Below are 11,534 nucleotides of genomic sequence, written 5' to 3' on the forward strand. Positions count from 1 at the left end.
GGTGGATGAAAACTACCTCCCAGCTATGCTCTCAGTCATGTTTGCAAAAATAGAATTGGGGCGATGGGAAAAACCTGAAGGGGGATAAACCACTGCTTATATTCTGTCTACTCATTATGTGCTGCTTCAGGTCAGCTCCACCCTGTGGAAAGCCACCACCCTGGAGAAAGATGCAGGTGTTTATCACTCAATTAAAGTGCTCTAGCAAAGGAACCATCTGCTAACAAGATGCATCTGAAGCGATGGTAGGAGACAACCGACTATTAAATAGTGGAATAAAGTGAACTTTAAGCTCATTTTCAAGGTTTCAGGAGAATAAGCAAAACAGAATTCCTCTAAAGACTTTAGCAGTACCTCTCTCTCCTGCTTTGCAATATTTATTAAAATCTAGTGAAATATGCTATATTTTAAATGGATAACCAACAAGGATCTACTGTATAGCACAGAGAACTCTGCTCAGTGTTATGTGGCAGCCTGGATGGAGGTGAGTTTGGGGGAGAATGGAGATATGTGTATTTATGCTGAGTCCCTTTGCTCTACACCTGAATCTATCACAACATTGTTAATCGGCTATACTCCAATATGAAATAAAAAGTTAAAAAAAGCCTAGTGAGACGATTTTGCATGGCTGTAGATTTTCCAATCAAATTCCCCCTGGGTTATTATTCAGATAGACTCAGGGAGAGAATCCTACTGATGATAATGACCATGATAATAAAAGTAATTTCCATCATCTGCATAGGCCATTATGGTTCATATACTGCTTTCACTTACATGGTCATATTTAATCTCCTTGAGAACACTCAGCTATTATGTATCCCTGTTTTATAGATGAGAAGTTTGGCCCAGGTTCACGCTGCCAGAATTAGTAGATGGTAGAGGTCAGAAGAACAGAACTGTTAGGTATGTGCTGGACTGTATCCTTCCTCCTCCTCTGCTTTCCTCTGCCCTGTGGGAAAGAACACTGAGCCCTGGCATTGACCCTCATTCTCTCTCAATACAGAGTGCCACTAACTTATAGTTCCCACGTGTCAGAACTTCTTTATGACCCACGGAGACTGGAAGACAAAGACATGGCTCACCCAGGTATAGGGAGAGCTGAGCGACCAAGGGCCTCGCCACCAGCCTCAGTAAGCCAGAGTGAAAAAGGACCCGCAGACTGCAAAGATCAGCTTCCCAGAAGCTGGGCCCTTGTTCCCAGTGCAGAGTTAGGTGTCAGCTCTGTGTCCTGTACTTCCTTCAGCAACCCCCTCCTTGCCCGTTACCAGAACATAAAACCCTTTGAACCTAAGCTTGTCAAAGTATCCATCAGGATGTTCTGGAAGATGTTATGGGGCACATCTGAGATGTGGAGGGGGTGATGGAAGCATTCTGTGATCAAATGAGCTTGGGAAATGCTCCTGAATATTTACACGCACATTAATCATATTAAAGTTTCTGGGAAATCCCACAGTAAAGAACTACTTAATTTTTTTTTATTTCTGTGGTTCTGAACCTCTTTTCTTTCTTCTAACCCCTACTAATGTCTAGTGGAGTATTTCTTTACCCATTACTGAGTTGTGTAACTATGCAACACTCCAATACATACCAGAGCACAGAATGTTCTGGACATGCAGAGCTCCCTGTATACAACTTGGTATGCAGCTTACAATTGTTGAAAATTTCGAGGCATTTTGTACATCTGTAGAGGTCAAGGTGTACTATGCATATAAAAGAATAAAACTATGATCAATTAAACAACCTGCTCATTTAATAATGTTATAGATCAATGGTTCTCACATTTTGTTGCAATTAGAACCACCAGAGGAACCTTAAAAGTTTTGATAACCAGGCTGTTGTTGTTTAGTAGCTCAGTCGTGTCTGACTCTTGGCAACTCTATGGACCGTAGCCCGCCAGGCTCATCTGTCCATGGGATTTCCCAGGCAAAAATACTGGAGTGGGTTGCCATTTCCTTCTCCAGAGGATCTTCCCAGCACAGGGATCAAACTGCACCTCCTGCACTGGCAGGTGGAGTCTTTACTGCTGAGCCACAGAGAAGCTGCTGAGGCTCCACACAGACCCCTGAAGTCAGAAGCGGTAGGGGTGTACCAAGGCATTAGTATCTACAAAGCGTTCCGGGTGATTTCAGTGTACAGACAAAGTTGGAAACCAGAGGAAGAAATTATTATCCTAAAGCAAAGACCAGATATGGGGCTGACAAGAGCTTCTGGGCACTTATACGGGCCACTTGAAAACTGTCCATGAGTTTGTGAAGTGTCTCCCCTCCCGGAAAGAATAAGACAAGTGCCACAGTGTTGGCTTATTATGCTACAGTTTGAATCAGTAAACATGTGTTCCTAATATGCCTGATTGGTTTAATTATACACAAATATGTGTGGTTTATTTTATATTGCAGAAAGCTGCAGATGTGAAGTTTTAATTATCACATCATATGGCAATTTAGTTCAAGATGGATAGTTCAAATACAGGTTGTAAGGAAAGACGCTGAAGAGTAGGCTTGGAAAATGAGATTTGGGGGTTGCGCAACACAACTGGCCTCTGAGCCCACTATTGAATTCAGAATGCTGAATGCTCTGTGGGAAACACCGCCCTTCAAAAACTACTTCCCTAAATACATATGTCATGAATGCACTCTAATAGTGGCTGAGAGCTAAAACTCAGGGTTTTTTGATCATTCCAGAGAGTCGTGAGGAAAGAGGAGACACTTAGGAAGGAAGGGATGGGGGTCAAGAAATTTTTAAAGCGTAGAACTCTCAAGAAATGGTAGACTTTAGTGAGGTCATATAGTGCTTTTTGAGTGATCGGGAATAAAATAAAAATAATAGTAGACAGACTTTCCTACAGGTCAGTTTGTACTGTACATGCATAAGGTGTCTCTCCATTTAACCCTCGCTTACTCGGGAGGTACTGTGACTCTGCCCTTTTCCTGATGATGAGCCTGGGGAGGCTGAAAGCGCTGATGCTTCCCAGTCGCTCGGCCCCAGAGCTGGCACACGGCAGACACCTAATGGCGGTAGCTCCTGATTTTCAGATGGTCGAATCATAGAATGTTAGAGTTGGAAGAGGCTTTCGAGACCATTAGTGGGACTAATTTTGTTTCTAGAAACTACACAAATAGAACTGTAACAGGAGGGGAGTTCAATATTTGGGGCCTGCTTTTGATTCCAGTGATTCAGGTGAAGCCAGAGGAAATGGACATTTCACTTCATATAGGAAAAGATTTCTATAACTGATAACAAAATCTAAGTGCTACTTTTAAATATGGTGTCATATAAGTTATATTGCCCATCTTTATCGTGTAGTTTAAGAACTGTTCCTGCAATTTGGGCACAATGGGGGAAGAGGCACAGGGGAAGCGAGGGAACTACAGTCACTTGGATCAAACTTCCAGGTGTTTCAGCTTTTCTGTGATTCAAGGTAACGGCTCTGATTAACTCACTCTCCCTCTAAACAACAACGGAGAAGGCAATGGCAACCCACTCTAGTACTCTTGTCTGGAAAATCCCATGGACGGAGGAGCCTGGTGGGCTGCAGTCCATGGGGTCGCGAAGAGTCGGACATGACTGAGCAACTTCACTTTCACTTTTCACTTTCATGCATTGGAGAAGGAAATGGCAACCCACTCCAGTGTTCTTGCCTGGAGAATCCCAGGGACGGGGGAGCCTTGTGGGCTGCCGTCTATGGGATCGCACAGAGTCGGACACGACTGAAGCGACTTAGCAGCAGCTGCAGCTAAACAATAATATGTTCAAAAATTCTGAATACATTATTTTCAAAAATATAAAAATAAGCCATCTTTAAGCAAACTGTCTACAGAAAGATAATACCTGAGAAATGGGGTTTAGCAAACATTTTTCCATGAGGGGCTAGAAAGGAATATTTTAGACTTTGTGAGCCATGTACTTTCTGTTCCAACTACTCAACTCTGCCATTATAATGTGAACGCAGCAATAGGCAATATGTAAATGAATGATTGTAGCTATATTTCAATAAAACTTTATTTTAAAATATTTATTTCCTTATTATTTATTTGGCTCTGCAGGATGTTTAGTTGCGGCATGTAGGATCTAGTTTCCTGATCAGGGATTGAACCTGGGACCCTGCATTGCAGTCTTCGCCACTGGACCACCAGGGAAGTCCCCCAATAAAACTTTATTTACATAACCAGTTGGTGGACTGGGTTTGGCCGATGGTTTGCTGTTCCCTGCCTTAGAATAAGCCTTGCAAATTCCACTGCCTACCGCAAATCCGGTTGTGGGGTCCCTGACAAATTAGTAGGCACATTTTCCACTCAGCCCTGGCTGAGGGTGGTCACACAGATGTGCGCACAGCATGGCCAGATCCTTCTGCTTTTTCAAAACAGCTGGAAACGTGTATTTCTATGTGAGAGTTTCCGATTTTTTTAAATGTGGCAATTCATTCAGACAACCGCCACCCTGGGTACCCAGTGGAACCACTTGGCAGACTGTATCTGGCAATGTCACACAGCTTGTGCTCAGAGCACTTTTTAAAATTAACCAATGTGCTCAAGATAACAGATGTGGATATTTCTACCATTATCCTTTTTGTCTGTTTTAATCGAATAAGTTTGACATGTAACATCGTAAAAGTGTAAGGTATACAGGCTGTTACTTTAATACACTTATATGTTGTAATACGATTGCCAGCATCTTGATATTTGTCACATTACATAATGATAGCACTATACCATTGTCTCTATTCATTACCCTATGAGTTAGATCTCTATGGCTTATTTACTGCTTGTTATCATTATCCTTCTTAATATAAGAAGACTCTTAGCAGAGCACTGATCCGTGGCAGTTCTTTATGTATATTAGTTTATGAATTCTCACAATCACCTATTCACCTTAGGCTACGAGAGGGTAAGTAGCTTGCCCAAGGTCACACAGCTAACATGTGGCGCAGCTGGAATTTGAATGTAGGCAGCATGAAGGTGGCATGGCATCTGTGCAGGAAACTACTGTGCTATCCCTGCCTCCCTTCTGGGGCTACTGCTTTCTTTTCACCTGGAACTAAGCTTTAGCAACAGTGATAGAAGGAGAAAGACTCTTATTCTCTCTCTCCTATCTGGACTCGGGGTTCAAGGTCTTCGCTTCCCAGTCAACTTATGCTTTCTGTTCTTGGGGCTTGTGGCTCTGGGGAAATGTCATGTCTGAGATGCCTTCCTCAGTGGCCTCAGAGGCACACACCCAGCAAGTGTCAACTCAGGTTTGGGTCCCGTTTGTATTTTATTAATATTATAATTATTTTTCTGTAAAGTAAATATTTTTCTGCTCTGGTATTTGCATTAATTCGCCATACAATATTTGGTTTAGTTATTCACCTTGCTTTTCTAATTTCCCTTAGTAAGCTCCAAGCAAATGACTTCAGACATGTATGGAAAGATTTTTTTTCTTAAAGTCATAGTACTGAATTTAGGGAAAGGAAAGAGATGAAAATTGCTTTGACAAGACAGTAAGAATTCATATCTAACTTTGATGAGTGGAATGCACACTGCTTTTGAGAGAGAGGTGTAAGGCAACCCACTCCAGTACTCTTGCCTGGAAAATCCCATGGACAGAGGAGCCTGGTAGGCTGCAGTCCATGAGGTCGCTAAGAGTCGGACACAACTGAGCGACTTCACTTTCACTTTTCACTTTCACGCATTGGAGAAGGAAATGGCAACCCACTCCAGTGTTCTTGCCTGGAGAATCCCAGGGACGGGGGAGCCTTGTGGGCTGCCGTCTATAGGGTCGCACAGAGTCGGACATGATTGAAGCGACTTAGCAGCAGCAGCAGGAAACTCAAAAGAAATTGCACAGTAGATACTTATATCATTTTTCTGAAATGCAACTACAAGTTTTACTGTTGATTTTTGAAAATACTCGGTAATTTCAACTGCAACAGAAATGCAGAAGGCAAAATAAAACATAGTCCCCCTTTTTAAAAAATGCAAATACCTCTGGGAGGCCAGTGGAGCCATCAGTCATACATAATTCAGTGTGCGATACCTTATTCAGCAAGGCTTTCCTTCTAAAGCCCAGGGAAGCTAGATTCTACTGGGAAAGGAGAATAGACAGTTTTGGAATTCTGGGGTCCTGTGAGGCTTATGGCAAGCAGGGAATGTGGCTTCACGATAAAAACAGGGTTTTCCTGGAACTGTCCCGTGTCGCAGCAGCCCTCTCAGTCCTAGGCAAACTGGGACACGCTGGTGACCCTAAAATATGATTTCCTGCCTAGCTGTCTGCTCCCACCCTCTCCTCTCCCACAGCTAAGCCTTCCTCACCTCTACTTGCAGGTGTGGCCCCCAGGCTCTAAGTAACCTCCTTCATTCTTCTCTAGATTTCCTTGGTCACAAGGATCACCTGGATGTTTATAAAAACACAGATTCCCAAGCTGCGCTTGCTTGAGGCAGGCCTTGGGAATCTGTGAATTCACCAAGAACGCAGGGGAGAAGTTTGGCAGACAAGCCCTTGGTAGCCCAAATTCAGGGACGATTCAAGGACTTCTGGTCCAATAACCAGGAGACTCAGCAGTGATGCCCAAGTTCTGTGATCTGACTTAGACTGTAGCCCACTGCGAGCATCTAGGTTTCCAGAAGACTTTGCACTCACATAGATCAGGGTCCGTCTCTGAATCCTTTGTTCAGAGGCCGACCTTTCCCGTCAGCAGACAGAGGTCTCTGTGGCTTCCTGCCTTTCTGAATGTCTTAAAGAGCTTGTTCTGGTTAGTCCACTTTTCTGTCTCTGTACTCTGACATCACCTGCCCGCCCAGAAGGTGACCTCTTTCTTGCCTGTCACCAACTTCTGTAGCATAACATCCACCTCTACCTGCAGGAGCAACCCCTCTTCTGCGAGTCCTCACTGTCCCAGCCTCGTCCAGTTTCTCCTACAGACTGCATTTAACCCTTTTCTGTCCAGATGTTTTAAGAGATTCACCAGCATAAGAAGAATGCAAAAGGCAGGGGATACTTCTGAAGGCGAGGGGGTGAGCCCCTGAGCTGACTGCTGAGGTTGAACTCCAGCTGTGTGGCCTCGGGCCTCGGTTCTTCATCCGTAAGATGGGGCCACTAGCAGCGCTGTGTAACAACGCCATCACATGGTTGGCAGGGTCGATGACAAGACATCTGTAAAGCCGTTAGCACCGTTTCTGACACATACAGAACTCTCTGTAAATGTAAACTGTCACCCTCGATGTTATTATCCCTGGTATTATCACCACAATGATTGTTGCAATGATTATTTTTACCAGGAAGTAGGAGAAAGGCACAGAAGATAAGGTAAGGTAGGAAGAGGTCCTTTATCTTTCTAAAGAATTGTCAAGGGCTTCCTCTGTACCTTGGAATTTTAAAGACACACTCTCCCTCTTCTGCATCTCCATCCAACTCATCAACACGAAAGATTATAGTCATGTTCTGAACATAAGCATCAGAATCTATGATCTTCCATTCAGTAGCAAGGAGTTAATATCCAAACCCTTCTAGAAAATTCTGGCTATATTATTATTATTATACATTTGACCTCTTCTTAGAGGACCAAGAATTGGAGCTAAGATTATTAGGTTCAGTAAAGATATATTGGATGTATGAAAGCTTTGGTGGCCTGCTCTATGAATGTGGCCCTCTTTTGTACTATAAAGTCCCAGCACCCAAATCACATTTGAGATTTAAGGATATAACAGCTGCTACCCAACCACCAAATATATCATGTTTTGCCCCAAGTCAGCGCATTGGAGTACTCTTCAAAGGGAAATACATTTACATGAATCAATTTTATCTTTCCTATCAAAGAAAGCCAATCAGATTATTTCAGCCCAGGGAATCTATTATTAGAGGAATAATTTTGCCTTCTTGCCCTTGCTCATTGATGAGCAAGATTCATTTTATTTATAATACTCACATGAAAGGCAAGACCCCCAGCAGATGAGAGAAAGCCAATTGCCTCGGCAGAGCACTTCAGAAGCACACTCTCAAGAGCTGACAATGCGGCTGGTTCTCCAAGGTCTCTCCGGTGGAAGTGCCGGAGCAGAGGAGGGCCAATTGCACTGCTAATTCAAGAACCGCTGAGTGCTCCCAAGTGTGGTTGTAGCCATACACATTCTTGACCCTTGGACTTGTGCATTGCTGAGATCTGAATCAACAGCTCGTGCTTTCCAGGGGTGGGAGAAGCATTCTGATAACAAGCTTTGCAGGCTTCCCATCACAGCCAGCGTAGCACAGGGACTATAAATTCAGAAGGTCTGGACCAAATATGCCTCCTGCCATACCAGTAAACAAAGGAACCTGTGGCCATCAAGCCACCAGCCACTGCAGCCCCCAAATGTGCACCCTGAGGATTCAGGAGGGAAAAAAAACCAGGAAACTGGCCCTAAATAGTGAAGGTGCCTAACAAAGGAATCATTTCGATGTGCCCACGCTCTTGCATCTTCCTACACATCATCTTGAGATATCTGATTTCTTTAACAGTAATCTTCTGATGTTCTGACTACCTGGTTTTTGCTGCAAAACTCCAAGTATCCTGACTTCTTCCTTACTTCTTTGGACCAGTCCCTTGGAGCTATCTGAGAGGCTACCTCCTGGGCCCAAGTCCTCAGAAAGGCCACTGAATAAAAGGTAATTCTTAATTTTTAGGTTGTGCGTATTTTTCAGTCAACAGAGAGATGGGGCCCACTCACTGTGGGACTGATGTTCTTTGAACCTGTAAGGTAAGTAAAGGAGGTGCCCTGAGAGCCCCCTCGAGTCCGAGATCTCAGACTTCTCACCGAAATGCAGATGACGACATTTCAGTCAGAGATGCTCAGCATACCTTGCTGCTTGTGTTAAAGCATTTCACAAAGCACAGCAATCCAAGTGTTTGATGTGCACAGAGCACCTCTGGAAGCATTAACCGGGGGGCCCTGAGCCCCAGGCACCTTGCTCTGGTAGCTTTGTAACCCTTGATGGAATGTGAGTGGCCCCCAGAAATGATCCCGCCCAACCCCAATCTTTAAGGTTCTATGAACTAAAGAGCAATGTCATTGAATCGGGGATGATGGGTTGTGCCCATGGTGGCCTGAAATGCAGAAAGCAGCACGTTCAGGAGCAGGAAGCAGGTGTGAAATCTATTTCTAGCAAGTTCAAGTGGAACCGCACTCAGGCAGGCCACCCCACCCCCTTTCCCACCTAAGTCTTTCAGCAAGAAAATCACGACAGTTCTCCGTTTCTCTAATGCACTCTAATGTGCAGCATTTGCAGGGGATGAAATTGCCACGCAGGGATCTTGAACACTGGGCTCTGAGGAGCCCGTGCAGACCCGTCGGGAGGGCCGTCAGCACCTCCTACCCAGCCCGGCTCCTGCCAGCATCCTAATGGACCTGAACCACTCGCCTTCTTTTAACTCACAGAATTGTATGTTTTCCTGCTCTCACCCCTCCCCTTAGCTAGATCCCCAGCCCCGCCCCCCCCCATATACCCATGTTGACTCAGAAGGAAATTTTAATAGGGAAGAAATCAAATCTTTACCTCTCTAGGAGGCAGACAGGCCTTGGTGAGGTCGGAAAGTGTTCCCAATTAAAGGACAGAAAAAAAAAAAAGAAAACTGTGACAGGCAGGCCACAGGGAAATGTTTTTCATTTATTCAGAAAGTCACCTAATAGAAAGAACCAATCTGTCAGAAACACTAAGTGGGCATTGGCGTGGGTTTAGAACAAAGACTATAGTTACAAACAGGAGCACACGTGTTCTGGGGATCTGAGCTAGATGGCCAGTCTGTTTATTAATGCACCTGGGAGCGGAGATGCCCAGCCTGGTTAGACTGGATTGAGAGCCGCTTTTCTTGAATCCACTGTGCCTGGGAACACCTGTCTGCTTGAGATAAGAGAAGGGGCCCAGGAAGGTGGCAGAATTGGCATCTTGCCTGGTCAGACCAGATATCGGGGTTGCCTCTTTCTAGCCGAGCTGTGTGGCTTTCCATCCCCGGTGTATTGATTGATAATGTTATTTGTTTAGAGCTAATATATGCCGTACTATCTATGTCTCCTCATTCCAAAACCTCCCTGAATCTTCCCGGTGAGTGGGAGCTAGCTGCTGTTGACATCTCCACGTCACTGGTTAGCGAACTGTCCCAAGGTTAAGCATCAGCTTATAGTGATTAATATTTGGACCCAGACAGACAGTCTGGAATTAGTAGGCAATGCTGGCTTACTAATCCACTGGGCTCTTATCAGAGGAAGAGCAAATTTTCGTTCCAGAAGTATCTGCCAAGATTCTGAGTGCTGTGCCGGTGCAGGGGTGGGGGAAGAGGGTAGAAATGTGAATAAACACCTGTCGAGCCTTCAGAAATACATCTTATGCTGGAGAAGACAGACACCGACAATGGAGAGATGACGGGTCAGGCAGGGGACCCCCAGAGGGTCTCTGGATCCAGCCTCGTGCTGGTGGAACTGGACAGGCTTCCAAGGGAAGCGGATCTCAAAGGATGAAGGGGGACTCCGTGGGCAGAGCATGCACATGGTGTGTGTGGTGTGTGTGTGCAGCAAGGGCGGTATACGTGTGTATGAGCTGTGTGAGGTGTGTGTGTGTGTATGTTTATTATGTGTGGCATATGGTTTTATGTGTGTGTCTCCGAGGTGTGTGGGTCTTCCCTGGTGGCTCAGACAGTAAAGAACCAGCCAGCAATGTAAGAGACCCAGGTTCGATCCCTGGGTCAGGAAGATTCCCCTGGAGAAAGGAATGGCAACCCACTCCAGTATTCTTGCCTGGAGAATTCCATGGACAGAGGAGCCTGGTAGACTACAGTCCATAGATCGCAAAGAGTCGAACATGACTGAGTGACTAACACTTTCACTTTTTCACTGAGGTGTGTATGTGGATGTGTGTATAACGTGGGGTGTGTGTGCTTGAGTGTGGTGTGAGGTGTGTGTGGTGTGAAGCATGTCAGTGTATGAGGTAGGTATGTACAGTTATTCCTTGGTATCGTCAGGGGATTAATTCTAGGACACTCCCACCATGGGTACCCAAATCCGAGAATGTTCAGCTCTCTTATATAAGATGTCATAGTATTTGCATATAACCTACATACATCCTCGCATATACTTTAAATCATCTCCAGATTACTTATAATACCTTACACAATGTAAATGGTATTTAAATAGTTGTAAATACCATGTAAATAGTTGCTAGTGTGCAACAAATTTAAGTTTTCCATTTTGGAACTTTCTATAATTCTTTTTTTTTCCCAAATATTTTTGATCTGTGGCTGGTTGAATCCATGCATGTGGAACCTAGAGATATGGAGACTACTGTGTTGCAATATGTGAGGTGTGTGTGTTTATGTGTATGTCTTGAGATGTATAAAGGGGAGCAGGCTATATTACCCCAAAATATGCCATTGTGGCATAAGGATTATTTTGAGCTAACGGCAATCAAGAACAGGAGCCACAAGAAAACCTCTCTGCCAGAAAGCAGAGCATAAAATTCCCTTCATGAAGGTGGCTCCCCGCCCCTCTCCCACCCCAGGAAGGAGAGAGTGAATCTTATGAAGCAGTACTGAGATG

General features: G+C 44.6%; 1 long non-coding RNA gene across 1 annotated transcript; it reads left to right on the forward strand.

Annotated features, from left to right (window-relative positions):
* Nucleotides 1-301: 301 nt before the first annotated feature.
* On the forward strand, nucleotides 302-1,698 carry LOC129647426 (uncharacterized). The gene is made up of 3 exons (XR_008712324.1): nucleotides 302-484; nucleotides 832-903; nucleotides 1,004-1,698. It is a non-coding gene; the product is annotated as an uncharacterized LOC129647426 (long non-coding RNA).
* The last annotated feature ends 9,836 nt before the right edge of the window (nucleotides 1,699-11,534 follow it).

Source organism: Bubalus kerabau, chromosome 3 (genome assembly GCF_029407905.1).
Source record: "Bubalus kerabau isolate K-KA32 ecotype Philippines breed swamp buffalo chromosome 3, PCC_UOA_SB_1v2, whole genome shotgun sequence".
Lineage (NCBI taxonomy): Eukaryota > Metazoa > Chordata > Mammalia > Artiodactyla > Bovidae > Bubalus > Bubalus kerabau.